Raw genomic sequence first — 27,253 nt, forward strand, 5'->3', positions numbered from 1 at the left:
CGTAGACTCAAGCCGATGTCCCTCTTCATTCGAGGACTTTGGCAGCCTCAGTCATGATGGATACTGGTGCCCGACCATTAGTGGTGCTCCGCCAGAACAGAGGCAACTTCACGCTCCCTTATCCACCCGAGAAAGCGAGGGGATGAAGGTGGAGTGGAGTAGTCTGTGCATTGAGGAAATGATTGACGGACAGCCCCCCCCCCCTTCCAATCGGAGCGCTGTGCGCAGCCTGGCCAACCTATGGGACTTGGCTGCTAAGGCGAGAGGCGGGCTTCTCAGAAGTAGGAAGTATTCGTGGGTCCGTCTGCAGTCAGCCGGGCAAAGGGCTCGGCGGACTCTGGAAATAGGGAAACGCGAACCGTGGACGTGCTCATGACGAGGGGGGAGTGAGCTTACGAAGGCCACGTGCAGGCTGCCCAGAGCTTGCCCAGACTCACAAAAGGTCAGGCAGACCTCATTTCCGAAACAGCGGTGGGCTGAGCTGCAGGTTTAGGAGTATCCGCCTAAGGCAGGGGCATGGGGGCGTGGCTTTGAAAGGCCGCGGAGCACTGGTTGGTTGAGGAAAATGCCCCTCCGGCCTCTGCGTGCCACCACTGGCTGGGCTAGGGGAGGCGAAACGCCTTCGCCTCTGGGGACCCGCCCCCTAGAGGGTGTGCACCTGGTTTAGAAAGATTGCCTGGACTGGATTTGTTCTTAACCTGGGCTGGAGCGGTGGGGCAAAACCCTTGAGGAACCGCGGAGTGAGTTCCTGATCTCCATCTACACTGGGGAATCATAGGAGAAATAGACTTGATCTCTGATCACTTTGTCTTCAGGAGATTGAAGAGTAAACTCTTCCCTGCCTTCCCGACAGGGGTTCCCTGAATTGCGACTTCCTTTCTCTCTGCGTGGTGTGCTTAGTTCCAAGATCCTTGTCATGTTGGCTGAATCAACATCCCCAGGTAAACAAATCAACTCTTCCCACACCCAGATTCTCTCCAAAATACAAGGCATTAAAAAACAGCTCCGGCAAGAGTAGATGGGGTAAGTTCTGGAGTCCAGTGAATCTTGGAGACCATAGTAAGTATCCTGGGCTCACACAAAAACTTTTCAATTCATTGCAGAGGATTAAGGCAACCGAAGGGTATTTGAGTTTATTTATATGGCTGCTAAGGAGAATGAATAATTGTGCTTACATCCAAAGTGTGCATCCCCAGTGAGAAATTCTGCATTTCGGGTGAGTTGATCAATCTTAAACTCAATCTCAAGGTGCCCTCTCATCTTCTGCACAAACATTTCCGTACTGGGCTCTACCCACAAGTCCTGGAAAGAGTGCCTTTCTAAGGATTTTTTTTTTCCATGAGGTCACTAGCACATTGTTCCCAGGGCTGTACAACCATTCCTACTTCTAAACTTGTCCCAGGTTGTCTTGAGCCTCTGGAACCGACAATGCATAAACCACACCAGGAACCTACCTGTACCTCTCTGGATACATTGTGATAACTCTCCCACGATTCTAGACTTCCTGAGTGCTGGGAAATTGAATTTGAATATATACAGTGGAAATTGGAGTGGAAGAAGAACATAACTATGTGCAAAAACAAGGCAACTTGTAGTGTATCTGTGCTGTGATTGGCTCCCTCAGCTGTACCTGCAGTGCAGGAACATTTGTGGTTTTCATTTCCCTATTTCCTATCCCTCTTCTGTTCCCAGCTTCTTCTCTCTTGTCTATGCGCCCTCACCTTGTTCCATGCTCTCTTCTCTGATTTGTACCACTGCTCCCTGCTCCTACTTTTTGTTCCCTGCCATGTCTTGCTGTTCTCTGCTCTGTCTCTTCAGCCCTTTCTCCCTGCCCCCAGTTCTTTGCCTCTTCTTTCTCTATCTTGCCACTCTTCTTGTCTTTGATTCCCCTGATCTTATTATCTTCTCCAAACTGGGTTGGGAATAGAAATAAGGAACAGAGGTATGATGATCTTAGCTACATTTACCACACTCTTCCATGGGGAAAGGGTTGGATGCTTTCCTAGATACATAGTTTTGAATTGAACACCCCCTGTCCTGCAGCCATCAAGTGCAAAACTTGAATGAGATTAGCCTACCCTTTGGAACTAATCAATGTAAATGGAATCACAAATTCATAGCCTTCTGCACTCCACTCTCTTTCACACAACAGAGGTCTAACCCCATTCCCAAGCCTACCATCCTGCACAAGGCAACCAATTTCTTCACATTTCTGAAATACTCAAATCTCATTTAACCAAGCCCTTAAGCACACCTTAAGTCATCAACCTCCATAAAACATTCAATGTTGCCAATTTCAAAAACCTCCCCAAACACTATTCCTCCCCAAATCTGTTAACCTCTCCCAAACCCCATCTTCACCACACCCACCAGTGTTCCCAGAACTCTCACTCTTCCAAGCCAAGAAAATGTCCAAAGCACCTAATCATGCCACACAACCCAGCATCCATGAATCTACCCACACCCCTGAAGCTGCCACCTTCCACAAATCAGCAATCTTCCAAAAACTCTAGCCTCTGAAACCAAACACACCAAAACCTCAGATTCCCCAAATTCACCGATGTTTCATGCTCATCAACCTCCTCAAGCTCAACAGTGCCCCATGCCCATCAACTGCCCCAAACCCACCAATATCCTTATGCCACTCAGCCTCCCCAACCCTGCAAACTTCCTAAACACACCATACTGCCGGAATATACCCACGTGCTCAAACCCATCAAACTCTCCAAACCTTTGTCCTCCCTCAAGGCCTCAATATTTCCAAATTTTTCAAGCTCCTCAAGTCCCAAATTTTCCATGAAGCTCAAATCCCCATGTCCACTTACCTCCCCCAAACCACCAATCTCATAACTTCAAGTTTATCAAGCCCTGAACCAATCCACCAAATTTTGCAAGCCCCAAATGGCGAATTTATTCAAAAGTCTCCAGATACTTGTCCCGTCCCCCTAATTCCACATGTCCCCAATGCCAAATCTCCAAGTCCATCAAAATCCTCAAACCCACAGTCACTTTCAGTTTCCTGCCTTCCTTAAATCAACGTATCCAAACTTTCCCAAAATATGAACTGACAAATTACTCAGAGCCACCAATCTCTCCAAACAAGCAACCCTCCCCAGCAAACATGCTAGTTCCCACAATTCTACCAGACTACGGATGTCAACATCCTTTCCAAACAATGCCACCTTCCTAGCACCATCAAGTACTGTTGTTTTTGACGTGTTCTCCATGGACTTTCTCTTGCTCTGGTAGCAAGATGCTACCTGTTGATGGTACCATGGCCTATAGGAGTGAATATAAACTTAACAAAAAAACTCACACAGATATACCCCTGTCGCACAAACACATTTCTTAATATAGTTTGTATATCATTAAACTTTACCAAGGTCCTGGATTTAAAAAAAAAAAAAAGCCCTCACCTGTCCAGAAACACCCTCTGTAACTTCACTCAATTCCTTTTTGTAACCTCCTTCAGTCTCTCCTTCATCTAAGAACCATATCCCTGTGTCTGTTCCTTTTTGCTTGAAATCACACCATCTCTCCCCACTAGGGGCAATAAGACTGTGGACCTAAAGAGAGTGTGAGATACAGACAACTCCGAGCTAAGACCACAACAGGAAAGGCATGAACACTGCTTAATGTTTTTTCTCTCTCTCTCTCTCTTTTTTTTCTTGACTGAAGTATAGTTAGCATACAATGTTATAGTAGTTTTGCTTACAAATGTCAAAATCCCTGTGGCTCCAAGAAGAGGACTCTGGACTTGTGGTGGGCCCAGTCCAAGGTCGAGGAATCTGTCTCCACAGAGGATACACATGCCCGAAGGGCATGGGCAGGCCAAGTGTTGGTACCAGAATTGTGGTGATTTTTTTCCCAACATGCCTGTGACATTCCCCTATCTGTCTGGCCCTAGTCGTGGGTTGGGGAGGTTGATCTCCTGTTTTGAAACAAAGAATACAAGACTACTAGTGTAGGGCAGATGGCTCAGAAGGAAGCAGAAGAGGTCTCCCTTTAAAGACTAAATCCAGACTCCTTTTCCACAATTGAGCATGGCCTGACCCAGGGTGAGCCTGCTGTGTGGCCATCCCGGGGCTGGGGTGAGGTGGGGTGAACAGACACAATTACTGACTTGTGTGCGATCTCATGACTATTTGTGGAGGTGCGCTGAGAGCCTGGGAAAGACCATCCACTGAGTGTCTGCCCAGCCTTGAGGGGAAGGCCTGGTTGGGTTCATAGGCTCTCCTCCTCCAGAAAGCCCCCCAGTTCTTCCTGCCTTTCTTCTTCCCTCCTTCCTTCTTCCCTTTCCTTCTTCCTTCCTTCCTTTCCTCCTTTCTTCTTTTTCCTTCCTTCTTTCCTTTTTCTTTCTTTCTTTCTTTCTTCTTCTTCTTTCTTTCTTTCTTTCTTTCCTTCTTTCAGCTTAAATGGGGGTAGAACCTCATTTGTAAAGGCTTATTATTTATCACTGCAATTTTATTCCTAATAAATATTAGTATTAGTAACATTGAGCATTCAAAATAATGGCTCTTTAAAAGTGCCCACATCTCAATCCCTTGAACCTGTGAATATATGGCCTAACATGGTAAATGGGGCTTTGCAGTCATGATTAGGTGAAGGTATTTGAATTGAGATTTACCCTGGGTTATCCAGTGGCTCAGTGTAATGATATGAGTCCTTAAAAGTGGAGAACATTTCCCAAATTGAATCCTAAATAGTTATGGAAATGGAATGAGTCAAAGAGATTCTACACGGTTGGCTTTGAAAATGAACACAGGAGGCCAAGAGCCAAGGAATGCTGTCAGCCTCTGAAATGTCACAAAGCACAGATACTCCAGAAGAGCCTCCAGAAGAGAAGGCAGTATTGCTCATATGTTGATTTGAGCCTGGTTGAGGCTCTGACATACAGAAATGTACGATATTAAATCCGTGTTATTTGTGTGGCTAAGGTTGTGGTATTATGTTGTATACGTAGCAAGAGTAAACTAGCACATAAGAATATGAAGCAACTCGTAACAACAATCATAATAGCAACAGGATTAACATGTACCCAGCACAGCCCTGTGTGTTCTGTGTGCTTTAAGTTACTTAACACTGTATTCCCGGTGATGTTGGATGACAAAGTTATTCTCCTATCGCATTAAAGAATCTGAGGGACAGAGGGGATGAATGTCCTGTCCTGAGGAAAGACACCTAGGAAGGAACATAGCCTAGGTTTGGTCGTAGGGTAGTTTCACGCCTGGCTCCATTCATGTCTACATTGTTCTACCCTGGGTGATTAAACAGAAAGTTGTTGCAAGTCTCTCGATTCCATGTTTGGCCATGTTACAGTGATACTCTGCTGGTATCAGTATACAGATAAATAGTGATGTCAGAGAATGGGTGAAAAACGCAGCTGCAGGTGTTTGACAAGAGGAATAGAACCCCAAGGACACTTTCCCATCCTTAAGTCCCCCACACCCCCTCGACCGCTGTGGCTGAGGGACACAGGAGGGGCTCCGGGACCCAACCAGTCCTGGTGAAGTATCAGGGCTCTGTTGCCTGCTCCACTAAAGTTCTTTAGTTTCTTTTCTGTTCCCCCACACGCTTTTTCCTCATAGATGATCAAAAGGGCCGAGGGACAAACGATCTCTTCAAATTAGCTAAGTCAGTGATTCTGTATTATAAGATCAATGAGTTTGGCTTTCCTACAGAGATTTCCTCTCTGGGGGTGTGCTGACCCCTGCCAGGTTTCTTGTCATATTATCTCACAGAACAGACTCCTGCATCCTGGGTCCCATGCAGGCATCAAGTCACCACAGTGCCCGTCGCTGCAGGCATTTCACCCACTGAATCACCCCCTGGTAGCTGTATTCACAGCTCTGGCAGCCCTGGGCTCCTTTGGTACCTGCATCAGGACGTCTGAGCCTCTGGGACTGACCACCTACGACCTCCAAGCAGTGTGTGCCTGTCAGTGGACATCTGGACACACTGCACTGACCCCTTTTGCTGTATGCTGTAGCATCTGTTCCTGCATGGTGATTTGGGTGGTAATAAATTACACCCGACCTGGTATGATATGATTTCTCGCAGAGAGGTCAACAAAGACCAGACAGAAGGTTGTGCAAGAAGGTGGCGAAGGATGTAACCCTAGTTTGAGTAACCTCTCCACAGTTTCTGTCGCCAGGCCCCAGTGCTGGTTTTTACTTCCTTATTGTCTGTTTCCTCTCCATGTTTCTTACTCCCTTAACCTGAACAATGCTCCTTCTCTGTTGGCTGTTGGCCCAGCCACTGTGCGCTTGACTCACCCCATTTCTCTATTCTGAAAGGAGTCGGACTCAGGGAAAGAGGGTTGGGGGCTAACTTTGCTGAGGTTCCTTCACTCCCCATATTGTTATGGCTCTTGTATGACTTCGGTTCACATCGTAATGTAATGGCGCTGTGCACCCCATCCTTCCTGATGGCTTGCTGTGCCCCCTACACCTGGAAGAGACCAGCACTTGCACCTCCTGGTGTCAAGGCTGAACGCATCTTCCATTTCTCCCACATCATGCCATCTCATGCACATCCGAAGGTCTAAGACCATGACATTCCCAAGGAGTGCTTAGTCCTTCCTGCAGCCCATGAGTCACTGAAGCATTTCAAGAACCTTCATGACTTTCTCTTGGTCTGGGTGCTGCAGTGAATGAGAGGTGGTTTGTTGCAATAAGGAGATGTGTACATAATTCTTTCTGTGGATGATGCATCAATAAACTCAAGGAAGTTCAAATATCAATAAATTACAAGGAATGTCAAAATCTCATCCTGTTGACAGATTCTATCTATACCTTCATTCAATTGCTCTTCCCACCTCATTCTTTTTTATTTATACAATTTAAATTCATAGTGCTTTAAAATCAAGATTTTCTAGCAAAGCAGGGTTGGACAATTCATACTTTGGAGGGTTTTCTTTTTTAATGAGTCAGAATTTCATTTGTAAAGCAATGTTAATTACTGCTGCAATTTTATTCCTAATACAGCATGATGAAAGTAAGAAGAACAATAACCCCTAACAACTTCTACTTTTTCTCCTGAATCCAGTCAGTGTATCTTATGTGGCAGAAGGGACTTTGCACATGTGATTAAGTTTGAGGATCTATAGAAGGAAGAGGTTTTCTGGACTACACAGATTGGTCCAATCTTAAAATATGAGTCCTAAAAATAGAACCTATCCTGGCTGTACTCAAAATGAGATTTAACAATGAAAGAAGGACATCAGAGAGATGCTATGTTCCTTGCTTTGAAGATGAAGAGGTCCAAAAGCCAAGAAATGACAGTGTCCTATAGAATCCTCAAAAAACAAGGAATCAGATTCTTCCCTAGGATCTCCAGAGGGAAAGCAACCCTGTTAATACCTTGGTGTTAGCCTGCTTAGACCTGTTTTGGACTTCTGACCTACAAAACTATAAGATAATACGTTCGTGTTGTTTTATTTTATTTTTTATTTTAAGTAAAGAGAGCAGGGGAGAGGGGCAGAGGGAGAGAGAGAATCGTAAGTAGGTTCCGCGCTCAGCGCAGAGCTTGACGCGGGGCTCAATCCCACAACCCTGGGGTCATGACCTGAGCCAAAATCAAGAGTTGGACACTCAACCTACTAAGCCACCCAGGCGCCCCCATTTGTGTTGTGCTAAACTGCAAAGGCTGTGGTGCCTTGTCACAGCGGTAAGAGGAGCTAATACATAATTATTTTGAAGATTTACAAAAACAAAACCAGCAACATATATTGAGTCATTAATGTGTGCCACATACTTCTTCTCCATGTGCTTTCCATGTTTTAATTTTAACTCTATATTTTCAGGATCAGAGATAAGTGTCCTGTTCCAAGACGTCATAACCTGGAAGAAACATGTCTTGGATTTGATTAAGGTAGTTTGAGGCTAGTTTTATTCATTTCAACATTGTTTCCACAGAGTGATTAAAGGAAAATTTTTGAGGGATCTTGAATATACTTCCATGTTCTGTCAATATTATATTGATACTTGGGTAGTGGTGATGTCAGCAGGGACACGTAAAGCAGATGAGGACACAAGAACTGAAAATGGCCGTCATGCACATCAAATGCTCATAGAGGATTCAGTTATCTTCATTTTGCATCTAATTTTCCTATAAATCAGGCTAAGAATATAAATAAAAGTAAACAGGAAAAATTTTAGGAAAAACATGATCTGTGCTCTTTTTTTTAAGTTTATTTATTTATTTTGGGAGAGACAGAGGCATTGTGAGTGGGAGAAGGGCAGAAAGAGAGAGAGAGAGAGAGAGAGAGAGAGAGAGAGAGAGAGAATCCCAAGCAGGCTTCATGCTGCCAGTGCAGAGGTCAACATGGGGTTCAAATTCACGAAATCGTGAGATCATGACCTGAGCTGATAATAAGAGTCTGTCACTTAACAGACACTAAGTGTGCCTAAGTGGACACAGACTGAGGGGTGGGGCCAGGCCAAATGTGTGTCAGGTATATGGTAGTTTTTCCCTGACATGCCTGTGACTTCCTTTCGCAGGAGAGAAGTGAGGAGACTGATCTCCTGTGTAGTGATGAGACATGGAGGCTGCTGGTGCAGGGTAGGTGGCTCAGAAGAAGGCAGAGTCCCCCTCGAATAGAACATTTTAAGGCTAAATCTAGATTCCTCACCCACAAGAGGGCATGGTCTGATCAAGGGTGAGGCTACCATGTGCCATCCTGGGGTTGGGGAGAGGTGGGGTGAAGAGACACAATCACTGACCCCAGTGCGATCTCATGACTATTCCTGGATGTGCACTGGGTAGGGGACAGGCTGGGGCAGACCATCCACTGAGCATCTGCCCAGCCCTGACAGGAGGGCTGGGTTGGGACATTGGCTTTGCCCTGCGTGTGACCTCCACAGATCACCTGCCAGGGCATGGGCCTGTGTGACACCTGTGTGACAGAGATGTCATTGTTAGGGCAGCACCTTGTTTCCTCACCAAAGTGGTGATGCCATCCTTCACTGTTTATTTGCGTCATGCTATCTTTACAGCAATAGTTGGTACCACGATAATCTTGTGCTCTACCATCACCAGTTGAAATAAGCATAAATGTGATGCTTTCATTGACATTGTAATTACCTTACCTATATAATTGCTATTAGTTCTTTTTTTATTACTATTAGTTCTCCTGCAAACATGAAGATGCTCCTATAAACAGGTTTAGATAAGCCACACTCTACATGTTTTTGAGAGATGTGAATGAAATGTAACCTTTTTTATAATGTAATGTCAACAACTGCTGCCATTTTGTTCCTCACATATAAGAATCATAGTAATTAGCATAAGTACATGAACAAAAATAACACTAGAGCCACATGCATTATGTGCTGGGCACTGCTCCATGCCCTCTATATGTTTTAATAATTTAATAATTATGTAATTGCTCATAACCATCTTGGAAGTCAAAATTATTCCTGTTTTAAATAGAAAGCTGCGAGGGACGGAAGTGATAAATGTTCTGCCCTGTGGATTCACAATCAGGACGAACATTTCCTGGATTCGATCCTAGGGTAGTCTGAGGTCTGGCTCCTTTCTCTTTGACAATGTTCCTCATAGAAACTTGTTACAAGCCTCTAGTGTCTGAGTTTCATCCTTACTGTACTGATGTCATGGCGGTGGTGGTGTTGGCAAGGTCAGCTGACGATACGCACTTCCACGAACACACACAGGTCAGTGAGTCTGTGTGGGGGCACCAATGAGGCGGGATTCCCCAGCAGAGCCATCCTCGTGTGGGATAGTTGACTCATGCCAATTGCTTTGTCCTTCACGAATCCCTATGGTTGCTTCCCATCCGTGTGTCTGGTAACACGGAATCCCTCACATCAGTTGTCCTGCCTTCTGAGCTGCCCCCAGAACACTGGGCTTGTGGATTCATTACCCTTGGGTGTTCTGAGCCTCTGGGATGGATCCCTGTGAACCATGGAATGTCCTTTCATGGAGGTATCTGGATACACTCTGTAGGCTCTCATGTTGTATCATGCTTTCCCTCAAAGTTGCCTGCATAGCAGAGAACTGAACTTTAATATTTGTCATATGGGGTTCTGGGGGGGGAGGTCCTTTTCTGAGCAAAACCAAAGCTTCCTAAAGGTAGGATTAAACTATCTCATGAGCAGTCCCCAGGGCTGCACCTGCAGCGAATGTCACTGTTGCGAGCTCCTTCACCTTGTTTCCTGGCCTCTCACTCCTTTCTGATCCTATCACTATTCTCTGTACCTCTGTCCTCCACTCCTTCTCTCCTTGTTCCATTCTACCTCACTACCCCATCTCTCTCCTCCGTGGCTTCACCACAGCCCCATTTCTTTTTCTCACATGCCCCCATTCACTTCTCTTGTCTAATCGGAGTGGACTCCAGTAACGGAGAGCAGAGGGGACCTGACACTGCTGGACATTGAACTCTGTAGACAGATTGTAAAACTAATGTGAGTTGCTGCTTTCCTGAATTCCTGTCCTGTCCCATGGGGCATATTTGCCCGAAAACATTGAGTTCATTCACTTGACCTTGACCAGCTCCGGCCTGCCCTTCCTACTTGGTCACTGTGACTAGAATCACATAAACGAGAGCCTCCTGCATTTCACTCACCTCACCCAACTGATGAGCCGTCTTACTCCGTAGGCTCAACAAACCGCCCAGGCCATCCAGGCTCCCCAACGCTGTAAGATTCCCAGGCACACCAGTCATGCCAAACACTCCATTCTTTCTTCCCGTCAGTTCCCTCCAAACCCTCAAAACTCACCAAGTGCATGATTTTGGATCAGTGCTTGGGCACTTGTTTTTTTCTGCTTCTTGACTTGCGTCTTAGTGAAACAGGTGTGTACATTTTGTTACAACTCACAAAGCTGTATGCACACAGTGTTCATGCATTTTGTCGTTAAGTTTATGCATTAACATAATATAATAAGTAAAAAGTTGACAAACCTCCTCTGTGTTTCTTCATTCCATTTGATTTCACCACTTTGTGTTCTCTTTCATCTGCAAGTCACACTCTTGACCCTGGTTTTTCTCCATGTCGAGTACAGCCTGTGTCTTTACACCACCGAAAGTATAAAACCTGGAGGTAGACAAGTGTCAGGTCCAGAGTGCTCTAGGTTAAGAAAAGTTCTTATATCTCGTGAATCTCCCTTAAAGTCTGTGGAAGGCATGAGTCATCTGGGGTAGAGAGACAGGGAGAACACAGCCTGTCTGGAGGGTTGAGTGATAGGTCTGGCCCCTGATCCCCACAAGGTCTTGGTCAAACACAGGAGATGGACTGGAGATGTGAGTTTAGTTTAAGGAGTAGGTCCATGCTTCATGGATGCCACTGGCAGCTTGACCCTTTTTCTCTGATGAGCTTGTAAGCCTGGCTCCCGGTCCAAGGCAGGAACAGGGCAATAGTTCACGGGGTAGTGGACAGGCTTGTGGAAAGGGCATGATGCACAGGGAAAGCTTCCTATGTTGTCCGTGACATCCCCCTGTCTAGAATTTTATTTTCCCCTGAAGATTAATGGCCCAGTATCCCTCTTCCTGGTCTCCTGTTTTCAGGGGGCTTTTGGGGAACTACACTGCTTGAGGCAGGAAGCACCTATTGTGGGTGCTCAGGAGTTATGGCAGACTAGATGAACTGGTCCAGGCCCAGACAATCAAACTTACCTCCTCTAAAATCCCCTGGGGACTTTGAGAGGACAAAGGGTGCACCTAATCAAATAGATTTGTTTCTGATATGCATAATCTCCTACTGTGTGCAGAGGAGGTCATGGGGAATGGTTATAGCCTGGGGTCACAATCCAAGTGAAGGACCCTGGAGGGCAACAGGGGCATTGGTGCCTGGCCTTCCTATGTCCTCTGGCCAAATGCCTGTTCATCTCTGGGTCTTCCCAGGACTGAGGAAAAGCTGAAGATTTGGCTACAGATTAATGTGTATCCAGCATTTATGAAGGTATGCTGATTGCTTTCTGACCTGTAATTGCCCACTCATTAAGTCTTTGACTCGATAGGGACATTTCCTTGCTTGACGTGTGCTCTCCTGTGACTCTTGCATACAGGATCTCCAATGCTCAAGGACACATAAGACTTTTTGGAGGGTCCACAAACTGTAGTACAGACCAGATGAACTGGTTGAGGTCTTGAAGCCATGGGTAAGAGGAAGCCAGATTCTCTGTTCATTCCCTGAGGAAGCATGGACTGGCTTTGGTAATGTCTTGGGCATGGCCAATCTTGTAGTTTGGGATGAGAGCCATAAGCATTGACCACTGACTTGTGTGTGACCTTCCAGTGAGGGCCTGACAGGTCTTGAACATTCTTAGGATGGGGGTGAGGCCATTAATGTTGCATACGATTGGCTCAGTCTAGGACCTGGGAGTTATGCTGCGTCCCTATAATGATTCTTCTAGGGTTGTATTTACTTTTCTGAGAACCAGGAAAGGTTCTTTACTTTTTAAGATTCATACAACTAAGTTGGGCACACCCAGATAATCCAGAGCACTCTCCCCAACTCAGTGTCCTTACATTTAACCAAATCAGCAAAATTCCTTTTGCTATGTAAGGTACCACATTCACAAGTTCTTCACAAGTACATCTTTGGGGGAGCCATTATTCTGCCTACCTTCTATGAATTGAATCATGCCCTCCATAATTCATATGTTGAAGCCCTAACCCCTAATGTGATGCTATTTGGATATAGGGCCATTGGGCCATTAGAAGGTTGTGAGAGGGGGTCCTCATGATGGGATTAATGGCCTTATGAGAAGAGACCTGAGAAGTTACTTTCTTTTTCTTTCTACCACCTGAGGATATGGCAAGAAGGGAGTGGTCTGCACACCAGGAAGTGGATTCTCACCAGATACCAAGGCTGTGGCCACTTTGATTTTGGACTTCCCAGCCTGCAGAACTGTGAGAAATAAACTGGGTCTGTTGTTTAAGTGCCCCAGTCTATGATATTTTATTATAGCAGCTTGAATTGACCCAAACACTCCCATAGTCTTCAATCCCATGCCACACTCCTATCTTTTTACAGGTGATCAAGGCTACTGAAGGGGTATTTGAGTTCATTTATCTGACTTCTAAGGACAACAGTGTTTACATTCAGAAGTGGACACCTCGGAAGAAATTCTTCATCTAGGGTGAGTTGATCACTCTCCAGACTCCTACCCCTAACCCTTGGCATGTGTTCCTCCAAAGCGGACCATTCATCTTCCCAGGCTAAGAGGTCACCCTCTCTGCACATTATTCTTCATGAGGCACCCAGGACACTGCACTCCCAGGACTGGTCAACCATGCCCCATTCTATACCTGCCCCAGGGTCCCCTGAGCCTCTGGAATAGACTATTTGTGGACCACAGTGTGTTCTTTTCTGTGGCTACCTGCATGCACTTAGGTCACCCTCAGGCTCTGACTTCTTTTCCCATGAGTGCTTCTGAATCATAAGAAATTAAAACTGAAGGCAAGCCACAGGAATTACTAGGGAGAAGATTTTTAGTTGGAAGCGGTAACAAGGCAAACCATAGATCTACAAAAGAGGAGGCAGCTATGTTATTTATTTATTTATTTATTAAAGTTTATTTTTACTTATTTCGAGAGAGAGAGATGGAGAGCAAGCGGGGGAGGGGCAGAGAGAGAAGGAGACAGAATCCCAAGCAAGCTCCATGCTATCAGCACAGAGGGCTCGAACTCACAAACCGTGAGATCATGACCTGAGCTGAAATCAGGAGTCGGATGCTTAACCGACTGAGCCACCGGATGCCCCGCAACTATGCTATTTTAGACTATATTGGGAACGTTTTGACTATTATTTAACATGGTTCCTTTTAAAATCTTCCCTTTTAGTAAGTGGCCCACCCATTTGGTTTGGGAACACACACTCTGGCCTACTGCCATGGGCTGTAGTTCAGCTATGAACTTAGCTTTCAAAGCCTTTGCAATGTGATTCTGACTTCTTTCACTTGTGTGCTACCCAGAGGCCAATTGTGAAACCTGTTTGGTATTCTATACAGTAGTCGATTTCTCAAACATTTTGCTGTGTTGGCTCTGGTCATTTTCATACATGCATCTCTTAGGAGTTTGCCAGGACATCATATACAAATTTAGTGAATCCCTTTCTCTGGCTCCATCGTTTCCATAAACAATGCTTATACGCTCTAGCTGGAATAGGGTAAAGTGCCATCTTGTTATTGAGGGGAAGTAACAAGGGTGTAGGGATGGAACGCCAAGCTCTAGGAAACAAGATGACAACAGTCACACACACTGAGGGGGAAACAGACTTTTTGTCCAGGCAAGTCACTAAGCAAACAAATAAAAATGCAGCCACCACAACCACTCACAAGGTGGGAACAGAATCCAAAGTTGGTACAATGTACTATCTAAATTGCCAATTTTTCAGTAATACACGCAATGAAATAGGAAAGTATGCCTTTTACACAGGAAAAAAATCTGTCAGCAGGCATACTGAGGGGGCTGAGATGTTGGACTGAGCAGAAAAGGACTTCAAAACAGGTATTATAAATATGTGATTAAAATGAAAAGAAAGCATAGGTAAAGATAATTACATGACTCGTAAAATAGATGATATGAATACACGAGTTGAAGTTATGAATACAAACCAATGAGAATATCAGGAGTTTTAAAAGTATAATAACTCATACGGATAAGAGAGTTTCCATGACAGGTTTCAGCTAGAAGTAGGAGGAATCTATAAAACTGAAGACAGATCAATTAAGAGTATCCAGTTGATGGACAGAAAAATAAAAGAATGAAGTACAATGAACAAATCTTAAGATACCCTTGGGGAGCCATTAAATATATTGCCTTAAACACATAACCTTAGTTCTAGAAAGAGAACAAAGAAATAGGCAGAAAAATTTAATGGCTGAAAGCTCCTCAAATTTGAGGAAATGTATTCATGTGTGCACTTAAGAAGGTCAACGAATCCATAACAGCTTAGACACAAACATATCTGCCCCTGGAATCTGTGGACTAGATGCACCTAGTCTAGGTCACTGTTCTACAGCGTCTCCCCTTTGGCCGTCTCAGCTGAGACGCACCACAAAGTTTCGGTAGGGCCTTCAAGCTCCTGGGAGGATGTACAGTCAACTGTAGATCATTTTCATCTTTTGGGGCATAACCATGAGTAAAATACAGGCCAATGATGGGTTCACGGGGCAACTGGAATAATTCTTCTTAGTTTCCTTTACATTGGTCGCTAACTCCACCTGCCCGTGGGCTCCTTTGTTTTATTTTGTTCATTCTTTTAGAGACTTTTGATTCTATTTGTTTATTAATTTTTTTTTAATTTTACAGAGATAGAGAGGAGAGGGAGAGAATCTGAAGCAGGCTTCACGCTTAGCATGGAGCCCGATGTGGGGCTGGATCCCAAGACCCTGGGATCATGACCTGAGCGGAAATCAAGAGTCAGATGCTCAACCGAGTGAGCCACCCAGCCGCCCCTACAATTTTGTTTTTTAAAGTATGACTTTTTAAATAAACTTTTAGGGGTACCTGGATGGTTCAGTTGGTGGAGAATATGCCTCTTGGTCTTGGGGTTGTAAGTTTGAGCTCTGCGTTGGGTGTGGAGATTACTTAAAATCTTTTGAAAAAATAAATAAATGAACTTTTAACTTGGAATAATTTTAGACTTACAGAAAAGCTGGAAGTTAAGTATGGAGGGTTCCTGTGTACCTTTCATTCAGTTTCTTCAGGGTTAACATCTTACATAACCTTGGTGCACCTGTCAAAACAATGAAATTAACATTGGTACAATACTATGAGCTAACCTAACTTTATTCCCATGTACACAGTCTTGCCACCCATAGCCTTTTTCACTTCCCTGATCAGATCCAGGAGTCTCTATTTGCCTTCTTTAGCTTTTTACAATATGTGACGGTTTTCACTCTTTCCTAGTTTTTCATGATCTTGATAATTTTGAAGAATACAAGTCAGGTATTTTGTAAAATGTTTCTCACTGTTGGTTTGTATGATGTTTTCTCTTGGTTAGATTTGGATTATAGGTTTTTTAGATGAATATATCACAGAAATGGATTGCCCTCTCATTGCATCATATCAAATGATACCACTACGAGTTATCCCTGGTTATATTCACCTCAATCCCCTGGTTAAGAAGGTGTCTTCCAGGTTTCTCCACTCTAAAGTCACTACTTTTACCTTTTCATATGTTATTTGGAAGTGAGTGAGGCACTGAATCCAGCCTGCACCCAAAGAGGAGGGAAGTGAAGTTTTGCAGGGGTTTCCACAATTTGCCCCTTCTCTTCGCTGATTTCTTTATTCAATATTTTATTTACAACCATCTGGTAAAAGATACTCACTTTATTCTTTTGGGGTGTCAGTCTATACGACCAACATATATTTTGGGAAATTGCCCCAGCTTTAGCCATTGTGATGTCCTTCAGATCCAGTGTACAACATGATGAACTTTGGTTAATAATACTGTATTGTATACTTGAAATTTGCTGAGAGAGTAGATATTAGGTGTTCTCACCACACACACACACACACACACACACACGCACGCACACAAAGTCACTAAGTGACAGATTTGTTAATTTAGCTTGACTCTGGTCATCATTTCACAATGTATACCACATATCAAATTATTACATTATATACCTTAAATATACATAGTGTTAAAATCAATTGTACCTTAATGAAGCTAGAAAAAAAAATCTTTGATTTTTGGCATGAGATGATGCCCCAGGGCCACTGTGCATTTTCATTTCTTCAGCTCTGGAATCAACTGTTTCTCTAAGGTCCTGCACTCTTATCACATCCTACCAAATTCTTTCCTAACACAAAGCCTTGTGAGTGTTTCCCATGAAGTCAATAACTAAGAGAAAGTCATAATACATCCTAGCCAGGGACATATTGAGCCTGCTAGCAAAACAGGGGCAATATTTCAATAGAATAGTGGAATCTAGCTGTCATGTACTCACAAGACCCTGGAGGTGGACATGGGACAAGAATCTGTGATTGGTGGCCAAACGGTATTGAAGATTAAATTTGGAGACAGGACTTAACATCACCATGTTGTACACTGGATCCTGTGAACTTATTCATCTCATTTAAAGTTTGTACCCTTCAGCCAACCTCCTTTCTTTTCCACCCCTCACCCCCACCAGTAACCATGCCCTGGAAGGATGTACAGTTTTTAAATAAGTAAATAAAAGTTACAGATATACCAAAAGGACACGGGAGTCAGTCTGAAGGACATCACAATGGCTAAAGCTGGGGCAATTTGCCCAAATGGCAGGAACTGAATTAGATGGTGGGAACATGTTTCTAGGATGGTTTCTAGAAGTGGGGAATGATGAAAGCCCTTGGTGGAGAACAGCCAGAATTGCTACGGCAGAAGTAGGCACATTCGAGGGGGTAAACTGTGTAAGACCAGGTAGTTTTCTGGCATCTGAGGGGAGTTAGCAGGCCTGGTAGTGTTTTGAGCCACTCTTAACTACTTTTCGGACCTACTCCCTTGTGCTGACTTCCAAGTTAGATGAAACCGAGATGAACAACCTCCGTCAGTCCTTCAGATAAACCACCAGACAGGTTTGAGCGCGCGCACACACACACACACACACACACACACACTAATTTGCCACTAAGGTCTATTCTGTTCCTTCCTGATTCAGGGAGCAGGGTGCCTCTCTGGAAATGCAGGTTGCTATTGCTTTAAAACCACCTTATAGCTGGGAATGGGGGGAATAAAGGCAAATAAAATCACCACAGAACTTTTCTACTGTGTTGAAGTCATATTGTTTTCTTGATTCAGCATTTGCTTGGCTGCTGTCAGTTGTTGATTGTTTCGCAGAGTTCTGATAAAGTTGGTTCTGACATTTTCTGCTTGTTTTTTGATGTGTCTCGGGGGGAGATGAGAGCTTGCAGCTGCCTACGCGGCCATTCTGATGACATTACTCCTCTGGATATTGGTTTTTAAATACCATACTCTGATTTTAAAAATATGAGCTTTGCAAACGGGTACAGAAGTCAACCTGAAATTGCTCCCCATAGGCAAAGCTAGAACAATTTGAGCAAATACATAAATAATATGAGGACTGGATTATAACCCCCAAAACAAAATAAATCTCCATGAGTCCATAATAATGTCAAATAACTAACCAAATAAATAGATGGGGGTGGGAAAGGGGAGCAGATCTCCCTTACAGAGCAATTTGAATTAATTCCAATTACTCTCCCTGCCCTGGAATGTGGGCTGGACTTAGTGACTCACTTCCAAATGAAAAGGTATGGAAGGGGAACATAAAAAGTGGCTTTACAGTGGAGAGACCTGGTAAGTCGCCACTTCAACCAAGTGATAAATGTTAACATCGCCAGTATCATGTGTATATAATGTACCCCTGATACGATCAGATGAGAAGGGCAATTCTTCTTTGTGGTAATTTTCTCCACAAAAACCATAATTTCAGTCTAATAATAAGAATACAGGAGACCAACAAAAATTGGGGGACATTGTACAAAATAGGTGAGCAACACTCTAAGTTTTCTAAGTTAACGGAAAACAAAGAAGGATCAAGAAACTGTCACAGATCAGAGACTGAGGAGATACAGTGACTGAGGGCTGTGATATTCTGGATTAGATTCTTGTATGGAAAAACCACGTTTGTGGAGAAACTGATGGAATCTGAATAGAGTCTGCCATTGAGTTAATAGCATTGTGTCCATGTTGATTTTTTAGTTCTGACCGGTGTCCCCTGGTGATTGATGTAAGATGTTCTCATTAGGGCAAGAACTAGGTGAAGGGTATGAAAAAAAATTCTACGTACCATTTTAGAACCTTTTATGCAAATCTAAATTTATTCTATGATAAATCGAATAGAACAAAAAATAGAGGATACACTTTTGTGGAAGGACTCTGAACAAGTTTGGGGATGACAAATTATGCTAAAAGGAGAAATTCAATTCTCCAAAACACTAATTTTTCAGACCTCACTTATTCTGTAAATTCTCTACAATTCTACCCTGGGTCTGCATCTTGCAGTGTTTTCATCTTACAGTATTTATGGTATTTGGTTTTATTTTGGGAAACATGTTTTATTTTAAAGTAGTCAGATTGATTAATAATGGCCTTCACATTTTGTGCCTTCTGTATCTTGGAGTCCTAAAGATAGTCTCCTTTGTGTTATCATAAAAGTTTAAAACTTTTGTGTTACGGGAACTAGAATATTCTCCCTTTCCTCACCTAACGATTCTTGGTTGAGCAAATTACGTAGGGAAGTTTCAGGATATGTCATCTGGACTTTGACCCCAGGCTTCTCTGGATCTATTTCTTTTTTGTACGCTTTGTTTTACTTTGGATGGAGTGAGGTGTCTGATGTTAGAGAACCCCAGACACAATGGATCTTTCCTTTCATTCAAGTTAATTTTGTGTCTTTTGAGAATGTTTACAGTTCATACATACTTTAGAACTTCTAATTTGTTGATAGTTTTTAACCGTTTTGAAAATTACATGCACATTTTATTGCTAAACCACACTGAAGGTAAATCACAGAAATCAGTATGTTTCACCCCTGAATACATGCATCTCCTAAGAACTAGGATATTTTACACAGCCAAGAAACTCACATGGGCTAGATAAACTTACCTAATATATATTAAATTTTGAAACATTTTTCAATCATTCAACTAACATAAGGTTCCACATTCTTGGGCTTCTAGAACCCACATCATAGACACCTCTGTCTAAACATCATTTATCCTACAGACTGTGTACCATAGACAAAATAGATTCCACATCTCAGATATTTCAATATCCTATTCTAGACATTATTTCTAGAGACTCCATTGCTAAGTCCAGAAAAAAAAATCCGTTTCTGGTACCATTTCAATCACTCAGGTCTCAGCCACATTCACTTACCCCACGGACATTTGCTACTGAACCCACTGACACTAATCATTGACCCCATACAAGTCCATCAGTGTCTCCATATACCACCATAATTAATCTCCAAAGTCCCATCACCCATTTCACAAACTAAATTCTACAACCCACTGTTCCAGTGAGATTTGTGGGCAAGTCCCCAGGTGGGGCAAGAAAGAAGAGAGGCACCAAAGACCCCATCTTTGCTCACATAAAGATTGTTGTCCTTCTCAAAAATGACCAGCAGATGGCAGAAAAATCCATGTTTTGGATACGTAGACTCCTGTTCCAAACATTGCGGAGCTTTGAGATAGGGGTTTTTTGTGTGTTTGTTTTCTGTTTTTGTTTGTTTTTGTTTTTGTGTTTGTGTTTGAGACCAGCTAATCTGCCTGGTGAATAATGAGAATTAAAGATCATTGTGATATCAGAAAATTCTCCATCAAAACATTTTCTTCTCAGCCCATTGCAGCCCACCAGTGTCACTGATAACACTCCAGTGTCACCGATCCCAATCTGTACCTATCTGAAGATTCTTGTGGTTCATGTCACCCTTCTCTTCATTAAAACCCATTAGGAGGCAATAACAACATTGAGAACTATTTATGAAAGTCTTGAATGTAGTATTTCATGTTTCCTACTAGAGTTTTTGGCATTGCCATAGAGATTATTTGTTAATCCAAAGTGATGAATCTGTAATGGCCAGAGTGGTGTATATAACATATTTGGATGAAACTAAGAGTTCATCTGCCTCTTAAATTAGGTTGGTGGAGGCTGCCCTATACTTCTTGTAATAATAATAAGAGCCGATGTTTGTTCAGCACTTACTATGTGCTAGGCACCGTACCAACCACTTTACATAGTAGGCAGATTGAATCTTCACATTAACCCCACAAAGCGATGACTATTAAACATTTTTTACAAAGTATACAGATGCCCAGAGAATTCAAGTAATGTGTTTCAAGGCCCTACAGTTAGAAAAATGCTCAGGACCGCATCTTTGCATCTATTCACACCATATGCAATGAATAATATGGTGGTAGCATTGTTGGGGCTTTATGGACCCAAAAGAAGTTCTTGTTCTCTTGGCCCTGCAACACATGTGTTGGAATCTTCTCATTACAGGATCTGGGAACCAGTTTTAGTTGTGTTACCCTGGGTGAGTATGACCATTAATTAGCTCTTCAGGGGGCATTGTGACAATATCTAGGCTGATGTGAGCAGAATATTTTAAACCAGGACTGTCCCACTGGCTCCAGGTTACACGACTCCCTTTAGGGCAGTGGAACGTTTAAATTACACATCCCAGCTGTTGGCAGGGATCAGTTCAAGTCTGTCTTCTTTTCCTTCAGGCAAAACATCACTCCATTCTTCAACTTGCTGTGTTTCTCTGGTGGTATAGCTTGACGCTCAAGAGCTTTGAGCAGCAGCTCTGTATCAGCACCCCAGGGCTGTTGTGAGACATGTGGTGTGCAGTGTCACAGTCCTGTGCCTAGAAAGCAGTTTCCCTACTCATTGTCCCATCTCCTACAACGCGCTGCAGTAGTTGGGATTCTGGGTTGAAAGTAAGAGAAACCAACTCTAAGGCATTCATTTAAAAGGGAGTTAAGGGGGGTGCGCCTGGGTGGCTCAGTCGGTTAAGCATCCGACTTCAGCTCAGGTCATGATCTCGTGCTCCGTGAGTTCGAGCCCCGCGTCGGGCTCTGTGCTGACAGCTCAGAGCCTGGAGCCTGTTTCAGATTCTGTGTCTCCCTCTCTCTCTGCCCCTCCCCCGTTCATGCTCTGTCTCTCTCTGTCTCAAAAATAAATAAACGTTAAAAAAATTAAAAAAAAAATAAAGGGAGTTAAGAAAGGATTGCTCATCTTTCTCTATCAGGAACTTCTCCCTCACCCACATGGCTCTTTTGGTCATGACCATCTTTCCCTGGACACAGAGTAGAAGGCTTGGGTCAACCCAGTCCAATCAGAGTACCCCAGCTCAGACCACACTTATTGGGGAATGAAGGGTACACGGCCCAATGAGAGTTCTCCTTGGATTTTTATGCCCGAGAAGAGAAAAAGCTGGTTATTTTCTGTGGGGTTTCTGAGTTGGCAGATGAGAACCTGTCTGAGGAAGGAGGCCAGAAGAGTCTCGCAGATTCATGAGGGGGAGAGACGGACTAAAAGTCCTACGGGTATTGAGTCCTAGCATCAAGCTAGGCCTGAAGCCAGGGGCAGTTCTTTATTTCCTAATTAGGAGAGCTCATAGATCTCCCTCTTATGCTGAAGTGACTTTGAGCTAGTTTTCTGTCACTTATAACCTAACGTACTGGTTTGTATGCCTCAATCCACAACGGGCTCTGTGGGTTCCTTCAGGCCCTATTTAATCATTTCCTTAATGGATGATTATTTTATTTGTAAGATCTTTATTTTTTTAAGTTTATTTGTTTATTTGAGAGAGAGAGTGCAAGTAGGGGAGGGAAAGAGAGAGAGAGAGAGAGAGAGAGAGAGAGAATCCTAAGCAGGCTCCGTGCTGTCAGTGAACTGTGAGATTGTGACCTGAGCCAAACCCAAGAGTTGGAGGCTTAAGCAACTGAGCCACCTATAAAGATTTTTAAAGGAGAGCATCTCACTAATCAGCAACAGAGCCCTAGAATGTCACCATTCATCATCCTTCAAAGTAGCCTCAATATCTGGTGCTGGCTTTGGCATCATCTGGTGTCACATTATAAATGAATTCATAGGTTTAGGGATATTATCTTGTTATTGTCTGTTTTCTCTTGGTGAAAAATTTAAGGTCAAAATCATTAAGTAATTTTTGTAAAGGCAAATTGCTGAACTTGAGGAGAAAATCCACTAAAACTTTTCAACTTTAATATTAGGCATTCCTAAAACCTAAATATGGAACCAGGGGATACTTACGTTTGCACAAAAATTTGGCATCAAGAGCACGAGTTAAATCACACACAGATCACTTAAATTAGCACAAATGGTCTATCCTCATCATCTGTTTGCCAGCTCACTTCCCTGACAAGCAATGATGGTCTCAACCAAATACTGTAGAGACTCCTAAACTCCCCTCAGCTTGCAAAACCAAAAACTGAATTCAGAGTATGTGAAAGAGAGATGTTGTAAACATGCTTATGACAAGATCTGGAAATTACTAAGTATGCTATTTTTCAACATATATGTGCTAAGCATCATGAAGGCCAGGATACCTCCATCTTCTGTCATTAACAATATGAATTGGTTATCTCCAAGGGAAGTATTCAATTTGAGTCACATTTTCAGGAAACATCTCGAAAGACTGGAAGGTAAGAGCTTATATGCCAGTAGTCACATTTTGAGATTGTCTGCATTGTGTTAGTGGGTCCTAGATAGATGAGAAAGTCCAACAGAAACAGAGGACAAAACTGAATGGTCAGCATTTCATTTTGTTGCATTATTTTAAAGTTAGTGGTTATACAAAACCAAGAGCACACTGTATATACAGTATGCTAGCCAACTTGACAACAAATTATATTAAAAAATAAATAAAAAAATAAAGTTAGTGGTTATAGATTCAGTCATACAAATTTAGTATAACAGAGGTTTACAAAGGAATTGTAATTTAAATACAATGCATTATGTGACATATTTAAGTAAATTGCACTTTGAAAAGAGAAAAGGTGTTTTTTAAAATGTACTCAGAGGTGGAGTATGTTTTTCATTGTATATGATATTGGTATAAATGATATCTGCTGATAGTAGCCTTGATCACTTGGTTAAGATGGTTTCTTCAGTGTTTTTCTACTAGAAAATCACTATTTTCTCCTTTCCGTATTCTATTCTCTGGGACATGGTAAGTCCTCTCCATACTTAAGAGAAAGGAAATGAATTTCCCACCTCCTAGAAGGCACATATCTACACATGCTATTTGAATTTTTTTTAACTTTTATTTATTTTTGGGAGACACAGAGAGACAGAGCATGAGCAGGGGAGGGGCAGAGAGAGAGGGAGACACAGAATCTGAAGCAGGCTCCAGGCTCTGAGCTGTCAGCACAGAGACCGACATGGGGCTCGAACCCATGAACTGTGAGATCATGACCTGAGCTGAAGTTGGACGCTTAACTGACTGAGCCACCAGGCTCCCTTGCAATTCTTCTGTAAGGAAGATTTGTCCCTTCTCCTCATTTATTTAATATTTTGTTTTTATTGGCACAGAATGATGGATATTTATTTTATTCTTTGAGTTATAATTTAATATTATGTATTTGTTAGGAAAATTGTCCCGTATTTTAATTGTTTCAGTTGTTACACATTTTGCTTGGAAAATTGTTCCAGCCATGGCTATTGGGAGTTTTTTCATATTGATTCATGTGTCTTTTTAATATACATGGGATCATCTTGTGTTTTAACTGCCCTTGCCCTGTATACAGCCCTTTTCCAAAAGAGTTCTGATTTCTTTTATTAGATAATGGTGTTTAGAAACCAAGATCTGGGCACTAGGTGTGCTCATTGTTATCAGGGTGTCAATGCCTCTAGGTCTGCTTAGGAGACAGAGCCAGTAAACAAACAAACAAACTAATTTAATAAATAATACAAACATATTTATATATGCATATTTATTTATATATACATACATATGCTAATCTTTGTATATAAGCATATCTATTTGTGCATCTGGGCATCTGAATATATATTAAAATAAACATGAATTCATACTGCACTCATATATCTCTGACCACAGATACAATGTGGTCTTTCTCCCCCTTGCTTATGCAGGGGTATTGGATGAGTTCATGGGTGGTACTGAGAGGCCCTGATAGGGCCTAGGAACAAGCAATTGATCCTTGACCCATTTGGCACCTTCTCCTGATGCAAAAGCCTGGGCATGTGGCTAAAATCAGGGTGGGGTGCCCAAGTGGCTCAGTGGGTTAAGTGTCCGACTTCAACCTAGGTCATGATCTCACTGTTCCCAAGTTCAAGCCCTGTGTTGGGCTCTGTGTGGACAGCTTAGAGCCTGGAGCCTGTTTCAGATTTTGTGTCTCCTCCTCTCTCTCTGCCCCTCCCCCACTCACGCTCTGTCTCTCTCTCTCAAAAGTAAACATTAAAATAAATAAATGGCACCTGGGTGGCTTGGTTGGTTAAGCGTCCGACTTCGGCTTAGGTCATGATCTCATGGTCCATGAGTTCGAGCCCCGTGTCGGGCTCTGTGCTGACAGCTCAGAGCCTGGAGCCTGTTTCAGATTCTGTGTCTCCCTCTGTCTCTGCTCCTCCCCTGTTCATGCTCTGTCTCTCTCTGTCTCAAAAAGAAACAAACGTTAAAAAAAAATTAAAAAAAAAATAAATAAATATCAGGGCTCATGGCCTAAAGAAGATTAAATGTTATATATTAGAGGCATGGCAATAGGCCCCTGATTGGCAAGTAAGGTCCAGCCAAGTGTCTGCCTGAACTTGGGAATTTGCAGAGAATGGAGAGAGAGTGGTCATTGTAAGGTGAGGATGTAGGGACATGGCTATGTACAAGAAAATTCATGGCCGACTTTGAAGGACATTGGGGGAAAGTGACTATAGGGACTAATCTCTGAGCAATTTTGTGACATCTTACAGAGTTCTTTCATATTGCAGGACCTTTCCAGGGCCAAAGAAGTAGTCACAAGAAAATATTGGTTTCCTTTTAGGAAATGAGGATGATTTCAGTACATTGTTAATTTGCATTATCATAACATTAAAACCATGATTAATACTACACTGGTGAATCTTGTTCCTTTTTAATCTATATGAAACTAGGATAGTTGTGATGTGCCATTGATATCATTTTTTGCTTTTACATTAACAATATGACTGAAATTAATACTGCAATTAGGAATGAAGAGATACTTCAAAACTAGGAGAATAAATTCATATTTTTATGAGTATGGTGAGGCTTGAAAGAGGTAGATCCTTGGGGTGCCTGGGTGGCTCAGTTAGTTGAGTGTGCAATTTTGGCTGAGGTCATGATCTCATGGTTAGTGGGTTTGAGCCCCACACTGGGCTTTGCGCTGACAGTGTGGAGCCTGCTTCAGATTCTCTGTCTCCCTCTCTCTCTCTGCTCTTCCCCAATCACACTCTCTCTTGAAAATAAATAAACATTAAAAAAAGGGTTAGATAATTATTTATTAAAGTAGTGTTCATTATTGCCAGTGTGAGTAATAATAACTACTAACCATGAAATATACAATACAAGTCCAATTGATTGAGTGCTTACTTGGTATCAGGTAATACTTCAAGTACATTTCATGTTTTTAACATTTAATCTTGGCAGTGGTCCTGTATGAAAAGTTCTGTAATTATTTACATTTAACAGTTGAGGGTTCTAAGGAGTGAGCTGTTGAACGAGCTGTCCTGAGGTCCTACAGCCAGAAATTAATGCAATTTGGATTTTAACCCAAGTACCTTGAGTTTAGGTACTGTTAAGTTAAAATTTGTCTCTCATGATGATTAAAGGAATACTTACCACAAACCGCTAATATTATTTATCCACACTCTGTAATATTATCATGTTATATCAGTAAAGACAGAAGAACTGTATGAAAGTCTTTTCCTAAATCCTTCATTGGTATCCAGGCTCCTACCTGGCTCCCAACTTCCTGGTGGTCTCTGTATCCTCCTGGCTATCATGGCCATGCCTGGGCAAGTCTACTCTTGTACGCTATTATACCACTGGATTGTTTACTTAGAAGTAAGTAAGTGGTGAGTCTGTAAAGAATGCAGAGTCCCTGCCTATGGTATTTCACCATTTGGTTGTAAGGGGTAAGAATTCTCCCTGCTGTGGTGGTTGAGTGGGGGATAGGGCATGTGGGTGCCATGGGGCTACATATTTTGTCTTTCTGAGACTTGGCTGGAGACACATGAATACATAAACATGAGAGGGTCCATGTATACTCTTTTCCAACCTCTCAATCAAGATGGCTTTATTCTAGGGACTCACCATTTCAACAGGAAAATGCAACTCTATGAAATCACATTACCAGGTTCACCCTACCATCTCCTCTCCATACACATCTCCCTATGAGAACAGAGGATTCTCCATCCTGCTGGGAGAGAATGTGCAGTATGTGGGGGTCAGACAGGTCCTGGTCAAATACCAACACTGCAGCCTCCCATCCCACACATATTCCTGCGTCTGCATCATTTTTCCTCTTTCCTCCACAGATGATCAAGTCTCCTGAGGAGAAATTTCAATATACCTACACATCTGATGAAAAAAAGTACCATGGTGAAAAAATACATTCATGAGTGAGTATTTTCTAGCAAAAAAATACTCCATTTAGAATGAGCTCATATACCCCAGCACTTTGTTTTCTCTGACCGCCAACATGAACCCTCAATTTTGGCCAACAGACCAGAAACACAGTCATTGTCTCTCCTTAATAATTTAGGACATTGTGCTCCCA

General features: G+C 42.7%; 1 long non-coding RNA gene across 4 annotated transcripts; it reads left to right on the forward strand.

The window, feature by feature from the left end:
* The first annotated feature begins 287 nt into the window (after positions 1-287).
* LOC115503112 lies at positions 288-27,061 on the forward strand. Of its 4 annotated transcripts, none has more exons than XR_003965301.1 (7): positions 288-442; positions 854-941; positions 1,104-1,216; positions 7,805-7,872; positions 8,502-11,918; positions 12,025-13,101; positions 27,012-27,061. It is a non-coding gene; the product is annotated as an uncharacterized LOC115503112 (long non-coding RNA). The 4 variants fall into 4 exon arrangements; XR_003965303.1 differs by lacking the exon at positions 1,104-1,216 and having other exon boundaries at positions 12,025-12,871; positions 12,996-13,101; XR_003965300.1 differs by lacking the exon at positions 1,104-1,216 and having other exon boundaries at positions 12,025-12,117; positions 12,771-13,101.
* Positions 27,062-27,253: the final 192 nt, after the last annotated feature.

This window comes from Lynx canadensis, chromosome E2 (assembly GCF_007474595.2).
Source record: "Lynx canadensis isolate LIC74 chromosome E2, mLynCan4.pri.v2, whole genome shotgun sequence".
NCBI lineage: Eukaryota > Metazoa > Chordata > Mammalia > Carnivora > Felidae > Lynx > Lynx canadensis.